Below are 9,562 nucleotides of genomic sequence, written 5' to 3'. Positions count from 1 at the left end.
TTTTATAATCCTTACATTTGAAAACTATAATCCTTGCCCATATTTTCTGTTAATATTTTGCTTTTGTTTTCACTTCGTTAGAGTGTATTTCCACATGAATGCTTCTATATGGCTCTGAGTTTGTTTCACATTGTTATTTAGTTATCATTGGAATTTAGTTGGTGGAGCTGCATTTAAATTCTTCCCTAAATCTTTGCAATATGCTCAGCAAATTCACTTTCACCAACATTTCTGTCTTGAATTCATTGTCTGAATAATACTGTATAGAAGCCAGTACAAGTAAGCTAATAATTTCCTTAAAGATCTGTAAGTACAAATGAATAAAACAAGTATTGATGAGAGTATTAATGAATTCCCTAATATAAATAGATACAGAAGCACACATGATATTTTTCTTTTGTTGCTATTATGGTTACTAGCTCTTGTTTGCTAGTATTTATTGAATGCTATGTATGGTCTAAATACTTTTATTTTTGCCATGTATTTAGCAACTTATATACAGAAATAGTGGTTACAAAATTATCTTATATATTTTGAATCAGTATTTAACATGCATCACATGACTAATGAATAAGTATAAGGCTGAAGTTAAATCCATTTCCAAGGCTTGAAAAGATGACTCATCAGTTAAGAGCATTTGCTGTTCTTATAAAAATTCAGAGTTCAGATTTCAAAACCCATAGCTGACAGCTCAAAACTGCCTTTAATTCCAGCTCCACAGGATCTGATGCCCCCTTTTAGCCTCCACAATACCCATACCAACTTGTGTGCCTGTGCACACAATAAAGATTGAAAAATAAGCCAGTTATGAAGTTGCATATGTTAAATTTTAGAGAAAAAGGAAGCATAGGCTGGTACCTTCTCAAGTTCCTTCCAAGTGAGTAAAAAAAAAAAATTATACCAAACCTATACCTTACCATCTGTACCTCATTCACTCCAATAGGAAGAAGAAGATGACCAGGGCTCATGTTCATACCACTTCACTTCTTTCTGTAAGTAACTGGGATTTTTCTATCAATGGAAAAAAAAATGTCTTAAATGACCAGCATATTACATGGTGAATTCACTAGTCCACTAGACCTCTCTGAATGTCACATCTCGATGGTTGTTGAATACCACTGTCAAATGGCTGTTGATGGTTTGTTAGTTTTTTCACAGGTGTTAGTCAGACACACTAGAAATCCTTGCTTTGTGACTTTGGGATAAAAATGAAAAAGAATAACAAGATATTGTACTAGTAAATTTGCAAGTGTGCAACAATGGTAACATTTTCACATAAAACTGATGCTTTAAGGGACCTCCAGATTGATTTCCAGAGTGGTTGTACCAATTTGCCATCCCAACATCAATGGAGGACTGTTCCTCTTCTTTCACATCATCGCCCAACATGTGTTGTCATCTGAGGTTTTGATCTTAGCCATTCTGATTGGCATATGGTGGAATCTCACAGTCATTTTGACTTGCATTTCTCTGATCACTAAAGACTGTGAACATTTCTTTAGGTGCTTCTCAGCGATTCGAGATTCCTCTGTTGTGAAGTCTCAGTTTAGTTCTATACCCCATTTTTTTTTAATTGGGTTGTTTGGTTTTTTTGGTGGTTAGCTTCTTGAGTTCTTTACATATTTTGGATATTAGCCCTCTATTGAATGTGGGGTTAATGTAGATTTTTATTCCAAATCTGCAGGTTGCCAATTTGTGTTATTGGCTATGTCCTTTGCCTTACTGAAGCTTTCTAGTTTCATGAGGTCCCAGTTATCAATTCCTGATCTTAGAGCATGAGCCATTAGAGTTCTGTTTAAGAAATTTCCCCATATGCCAAAGAATTCAAGGCTCTTATCCTTTTTCTCTTTTATTAGAATCAGTGTATCTGTTTTTTTTTTTTTTTTAATTTAATTTTTTTTTATTGAGGTCCTTGATCCACTTGGACTTGAGCTTTGTGCAAGGTGACAAATATGGGTCTATTTTCATTTTTTCTACATACAGACAGCCAGTTAGACCAGCACCCTTTATTGAGATGCTTTCTTTTTTCCATTGTATATTTTTGGCTTCTTTGTCTAAGATCTAGTGAACATAGGTGTGTGGTTTTATTTCTGGGTCTTCAATTCTATTTCATTGATCAATGTGTCTGTCTGTGTACCAATACCTTGCAGTTTTTATCACTATTGCTCTGTAGTATAGATTGAGGTCAGGGATGGTATTTTTCTCAGCTGTTCTTTTATTGTTAAGAATTGATTTCACTATTCTGGTTTTTTGTTTTGTTTTGTTTTGTTTTTGCCTTTCCAGATGAATTTGAGAATTGCTTTTTCCATGTCTTTGAAGAATTGTGTTTGAATTTTTATGGAGATTGCATTGAATATAGATTCCCTTATGTAGGATGGGGTATACTAGCTGCATCAATAGGCAAAAGAAGAAAATTAAAGTTATACAAATAGGCAAAGCAGTCAAACCCATCCTTATTAGCAAATGATATTTAATACAATGATGTCCTTAAAATTATACCAGAAAATCTCTAAAAATGATCAAGAATTTCAGCAAAGTAAAAGGATACCACATTGATTCATAAAATATTGATACAACATTTTTCTATACGCCAATAAAATCCAAACAGAGAAAGAGGTCATGGATACAGTCTCATTCATGACAGTCTAAAAAAAAATCCAAAAACCAAAAACCAATAACAACAAACAAACAAAAAATCCCAATTATCTAGAAATCAACCTACTAAAAGAGAAGAAAAACCTTTATAATAAAACTACACCCAGAAAAAAAAATTAGAGAAACTCTAAAAAGTGAAAATCTATCCCATGCTCATGGATTGGTAGAGTTAGTGTTGTAAAGATGACCATTTTACCATAAGCTATTAATAGAATCAGTTCAGCAGAATCAAAATACTTTATCTCATTCTTCACAGAAATAGAAACAAAAATACACTAAAAATAATTTGGAAACACAAAAGAACCTAGATAACCAAAACAACCCTGGAGTTTACCATTGCAGAGTTTGAGACATGTACAAGAGACAATGTAACAGAAACAATGTGATACTGACACAAAAATAGACCTATTGATTAATGGAACAAAATTAAAGATCAACACGAGTACACATAACTGTAGCCATCTGATATATGACAAAGATGCCAAAACCATACACTGATGATATAGTAGCATCTTCAATAAATGACAGTGGAAAATCTGGAGATCCAATTGTAAAGGAGTGGCATTAAACATGCATGGATCATCCTGAAAAAATACTAACTCCAAATGGAACAAAGATGTCAATCCTGAAGCTGCTCAAAGAAAACATACACAATGCCTTACAAGATATAGGTGTAGGAAAAGACTTATGGACTAGGACTCCATGTGTCCAGGAATTAAGGCCACCAGTTAAGAACAGGGACTTCAGAAAATGGAAAAGCTTCTGCACAGCTAAAGAAACAGTCAACTGAGTGAAGAGGAAGCCCAGATAATCAAAGAGAATCTTGACCCACTACACATATGAGAGTAGATTAATGTCCAGAATATATGAAGAATAAAAAAGTCAGAGACTCTAGAACAAAAATAAAAAGCCATAAATGACCCATTCAAAAAAAATGAGCTATGAATCAGATCATAGCGTTCTCAAAAGAAGAAATGAAAATAGATAACTCAAAAAATGTTAAACATCCGTCAACATAAGTGAAATGCAAACTGAACAACCTTGAGATTTCATTTCAACTAAGATCAACAAAACAACTCACTATCAGGACAGCCAGGGCTATATAGAGAAACCCTGTCTTGAAAAAAATAAAAACAAAAGAAAGAAAGAAAAGCAACCCACTATAAATGCTAAGGAGGGTGTGAGGATTGTAACCCTTGGTCACTGTTGGTGGCATTGGTATAGACAATCTAGAAATCAGTCTGGAGAATCCTCAAACAGCTGAAAAGAAACTCACCATTTCACCCACTCAGTAGCATATGTCCAAAGGACCCAACATCTTAGTCTTTCAAATATGTTTATTATTTTTCTATTTAAATTCATAATATCTAGGAAATGAAAGTCACCTAAACAAGTTTCTATTGGTGAATACATAATGTACACATCAGAATACTATTCAGCTGTTAAAAAAAAAAAACTAAAGTGTGAAATTTTCATGAAAACAGATAGAACTAGAAAAGATCATATTGAGTAAGGTAAAATGACACAGAAAGGCAAATGGCTTGTTTCATCTCACCTGTGTTTCCCTAGCTCTAAATTTTCATGTGTGTGTATATGACCTGGAGAAACCACAGAGACCGGGAGAGTCAAAAGCTACCATGGATCTGATGGAGAGGGAAGCATTAGAGGAGAATATCAGGATACAAGTTACATGAAAGAACAATTGGGTGGGACAAGGGAGTCAATACAGAAGCAAAAGGAAAGGGGAAGAAAACAATCACAAGAGATATTTGAAAAATCTGTAAGAAATTATGTTATTTCTCACTTATTCAATATTGTATATAATACATATAACTTTCTATATGTGCATTTAAAGTATATATTCATTATATAAAATCAATATGTAGTAAACTTCATTTGAATTATATGTGTTTGCATGTATGCATATGCATACATATGTGCATGTACATACAGGTCATACACATCACACATACACATTTAACAAGCTAAGCCACTTGGGTTGAGAATGCTCACCCCAGGACACATAAACTACTCTAATGAAAATATTTTCCTCTTGAGTTTTTGGTCAGGAGAGTCTAAGAGATTCCCAAAATAATTTAAGCTAGAGCCATTGCTCTTGATTGCTTCTCAGAGATTGAAGGTAAGGCTTTGTTACTGAAGACAGCATGTCTTTGGGACATAGGTCTCAAGGGATACAAACTGCATGTGATCTGGAAGCCCGCTTCCTCGGGACAAACTTTCATAGTCCCATAATATGCTATTTAAGCTACCAAGGGAGGAAAGCAACCAGTAGTTATAACTTTATGCAAAGCCCATGAACCATGAAAACGGCGAATGCTGCAAGAGTCCATGGAGCCCAGTAGTGGCACTCATATCTTGGTGGTAACTAAGAGCTCTCTAATTAGACATAAAGCCTGCTCAACACATGGGAAACTTGCCTAGTAGTAGAAATCTAGTCATTTATCAGTTATGGTTCTTAGATAAGAACCTACTATTAATACTTTACTAAATCAGTATAATTCCTAACTGAATTCTAAATAACTATCCTTATGCCCACAGATAAGGGTAGGTCTGTTGAAGAAGCTTCCATTGTAACAGAAAGATTCCAATACACAGAGAGAGAGAGAGCCACAACTGGTCAAATGCAAAGAAAATTGTTCCCAGAATGTCCCATCCCAATGGATGCACCTGTAACACAACTCCTGCATTTAAGGATTGTGAGAGCCAGAGGACCAGAAAATCTGCTGTGAGGCTGTGACTTCTAGAAATGACAAAGATGCCTCACCTATGAGACCACAGAAACACAGTTATCTAAACAATACATCCAGATACATGCTAATGTGCAATGAGGGAAATCTTACTGAGCCCCACTGAAAGATAATGAATTACAGGCAACTAAAGGATGCTGAGTAGTCTTTCCTCGGGAGAGACCTCCTCATTGGTTATCTAGTACTGAGTGCTGTGTTTGATTTTAAAGGCTAATAAGATATACACGTGAGCAACACTAAATACACTCAGAAAGTTGCTTTTCTTTTCAAGGGCTAATGATGCTAGACTTTAAAAAAAATGCCTCTCAGCCTTGTGTTTTCATCTTTTGAAAACTAGTTCCCTGCCCCAATTTTATAATTGTATAGTTCTCTCTCTCTCTCTCTCTCTCTCTCTCTCTCTCTCTCTCTCTCTCTCTCTCTCTCTCTCTCTCTCTCTGTGTCTGTCTCTTTCTCTCTCTGTCTGTCTCTTTCTCTCTCTCTCTCTCTCTCTCTCTCTCTCTCTCTCTCTCTCTCTCTCTCTCTCTCTCTCTCTCTCTCTCTCTCTGTGTTCTTTACCTGTTTTAGATACTGTCTGTCATCTCTATAGCTGATAAAGATTTTTCTCATTTGTAGGCGACTTCTTCACTGGAATAATGGTGTCTTTGCAGTACAGAATGTTTTAGTTTCATGAGGATCCATTTACTGTCAGTCTTAATGTCTGTGCAACCACAGCCCTATTCAGAAAGTCTTTTCCTCTGCCAGTGAGTTACACATGCAGAAAGTGGGTCAGCAAAGCTTCAGGACATGAGTCGTCTTACTTCCTGTTTTGTAATAAAAATATTTAAACATCTTAAGAACTTATTTTCAATAGTCACCATGTTGAACAACAAATCTCTTGAACTTATTCCTCTTATATAATTGAATTTTTGCCTCTTTTGAACAACATCTGTCTGGTCCTCCCTCTCCCTCTCTCCCTTAGATATCTTTTTTGTTGTTGTTGTTGTTGTTTATAAGTTCAATTTTTCGTAGAACTCACATGAGTGGGATTATGCAGTATTTGTCTTTAAATGCGCAGGTTACTTTATTAATATGTTTTCAAGACTTAGTATTATCAGGAATCACATCTTTACCACACTACTATCTGCCAAAGAAAAAAGGTGTGTATTAATTTTATTAAAAAACAAGAGTTTTAGATATCCTTATTTATTCTATGCATTCCAGATGAAGATAAAGAAATAGAATCTGCTTGTCAGGAGAGAGAGAGTCTAGTCTGCTATAAAAGGACCTCCTGTGGCAAGAGCTAATGCTATTCTACATTGTCTTTTTTTTTTTCATCTTTCGCATTCTTTATTTCTTCTTAAAAATCTTCCTTGGATGGTTCTCTCCTTTTTTTTTTAAATTTTTACTAATTTTTATTAAATATTTTCCTCAATTACATTTCCAATGCTATCCCAAAAGTCCCCTATACCCCCCCCCACTTCCCTACCCACCCATTCCCATTCTTTTGGCCCTGGCATTCCCCTATATTGGGGCATATAAAGTTTGCAAGTCCAATGGGCCTCTCTTTCCAGTGATGGCCTACTAGGCCATCTTTCGATACATATGCAGCTAGAGACAAGAGCTCCGGGGTACTGGTTAGTTCATCATGTTGTTCCAACTATAGGGTTGTAGATCCCTTTAGCTCCTTGGGTACTTTCTCTAGCTTCTCCATTGGGAGCCCTGTGATACATCCAATAGCTGACTGTGAGCATCCACTTCTGTGTTTGCTAGGCCCTGGCATAGTCTCACAAGAGACAGCTATATTTGGGTCCTTTCAGCAAAATCTTGCTAGTGTATGCAATGGTGTCAGCATTTGGAAGCTGATTATGGGATGGATCCCTGGATACGGCAGTCTCTAGATGGTCCATCCTTTCATCACAGCTCCAAACTTTGTCTCTGTAACTCCTTCCATGGGTGTTTTGTTACCAATTCTAATAAGGGGCAAAGTGTCCACACTTTGGTCTTCATTCTTCTTGAGTTTCATGCGTTTAGCAAATTGTATCTTATAACTTGGGTATCAAATGTTTTGGGCTAATATCCACTTATCAGTGAATACATATTGTGTGAGTTCCTTTGTGATTGTGTTACCTCACTCAAGATGATGCCCTCCAGGTCCATCCATTTGGCTAGGAATTTCATAAATTCATTCTGTTTAATAGCTGAGTAGTACTCCATTGTGTAAATGTACCATAATTTCTGTATCCATTCCTCTGTTGAGGGGCATCTGGGTTCTTTCTAGCTTCTGGCTATTATAAATAAGGCTGCTATGAACATAGTGGAGCATGTGTCCTTCTTACCAGTTGGGACATCTTCTGGATATATGCCCAGGAGAGGTATTGCTGGATCCTCCGGTAGTACTATGTCCAATTTTCTGAGAAACCACCAGACTGATTTCCAGAGTGGTTGTACAAGCTTGCAATCCCACCAACTATGGAGGAGTGTTCCTCTTTCTCCACATCCTCGCCAGCATCTGCTGTCACCTGAATTATTGATCTTAGCCATTCTGACTGGTGTGAGATGGAATCTCAGGGTTGTTTTGATTTGCATTTCCCTGCTGATTAAGGATGTTAAACATTTTTTCAGGTGCTTCTCTGCCATTCAGTATTCCTCAGGTGAGAATTCTTTGTTTAGTTCTGAGTCCCATTTTTTCATGGGGTTATTTGATTTTCAGGAGTCCACCTCCTTGAGTTCTTTATATATATTGGATATTAGTCCCTTATCTGATTTAGGATAGGTAAAGATCCTTTCCCAATCTGTTGGTGGTTTTTTTGTCTTATTGATGGTGTCTTTTGCCTTGCAGAAGCGTTACAGTTTCATGAGGTCCCACTTGTCAATTCTTGATCTTACAGCACAAGCCATTGCTGTTATATTCAAGAATTTTTCCCCTGTGCCCATATCTTCTAGGCTTTTCCCCACTTTCTCCTCTATAAGTTTCATTGTCTCTGGTTTTATGTGAAGTTCCTTGATCCACTTAGACTTGACCTTAGTACAAGGAGATAGGAATGGATCGATTCACATTCTTCTAAATGTTAACAACCAGTTGTGCCAGCACCATTTGTTGAAAATGCTGTCTTTCTTCCACTGGATGGTTTTAGCTCCCTTGTCGAAGATCAAGTGACCATAGGTGTGTGGGTTCATTTCTGGGTCTTCAATTCTATTCCATTGGTCTACTTGTCTGTCACTATACCAGTACCACACAGTTTTTATCACAATTGCTCTGTAGTAAAGCTTTAGGTCAGGCATGGTGATTCCACCAGAGGTTTTTTTATCCTTGAGAAGAGTTTTTGCTATCCTAGGTTTTTTGTTATCCCAGATGAATTTGCAGATTGCAATTTCTAATTCGTTGAAGAATTGAGTTGGAATTTTGATGGGGATTGTATTGAATCTGTAGATTGCTTTTGGCAAGATAGCCATCTTTACAATGTTGATCCTGCCAATCTATGATCCTGGGAGATCTTTCCATCTTCTGAGATCTTCTATAATTTCTTTCTTCAGAGACTTGAAGTTTTTATTATACAGATCTTTCACTTTCTTAGTTAGAGTCACGCCAAGATATTTTATATTATTTGTGACTATTGAGAAGGGTGTTGTTTCCCTAATTTCTTTCTCAGCTTGTTTATTCTTTGTGTAGAGAAAGGCCATTGATTTGTTTGAGTTAATTTTATATCCAGCTACTTCACCGAAGCTGTTTATCAGGTTTAGGAGTTCTCTGGTGGAATTTTTAGGGTCACTTATATATACTATCATATCATCTGCAAAAAGTGATATTTTGACTTCATCTTTTCCAATTTGTATTTCTTTGATCTCCTTTTGTTGTCGAATTGCTCTGGCTAGGACTTCAAGTACAATGTTGAATAGGTATGGAGAAAGTGGACAGCCTTGTCTAGTCCCTGATTTTAGAGGGATTGCTTCCAAGCTTCTCACCATTTACTTTGATGTTGGCTACTGGTTTGCTGTAGATTGTTTTTATCATGTTTAGGTATGGGCCTTGAATTCCTGATCTTTCCAAGACTTTTATCATGAATGGGTGTTGGATCTTGTCAATTGCTTTTTCCGCATCTAACGAGATCATCATGTGGTTTTTGTCTTTGAGTTTGTTTATATACTGGAATACGTTGATG

This window comes from Mus caroli, unplaced genomic scaffold, assembly GCF_978045245.1.
Source record: "Mus caroli unplaced genomic scaffold, Mus_caroli_1 scaffold_3, whole genome shotgun sequence".
Taxonomy (NCBI): Eukaryota; Metazoa; Chordata; class Mammalia; order Rodentia; family Muridae; genus Mus; species Mus caroli.
Note: the sequence above shows the minus strand (reverse complement) of the source record.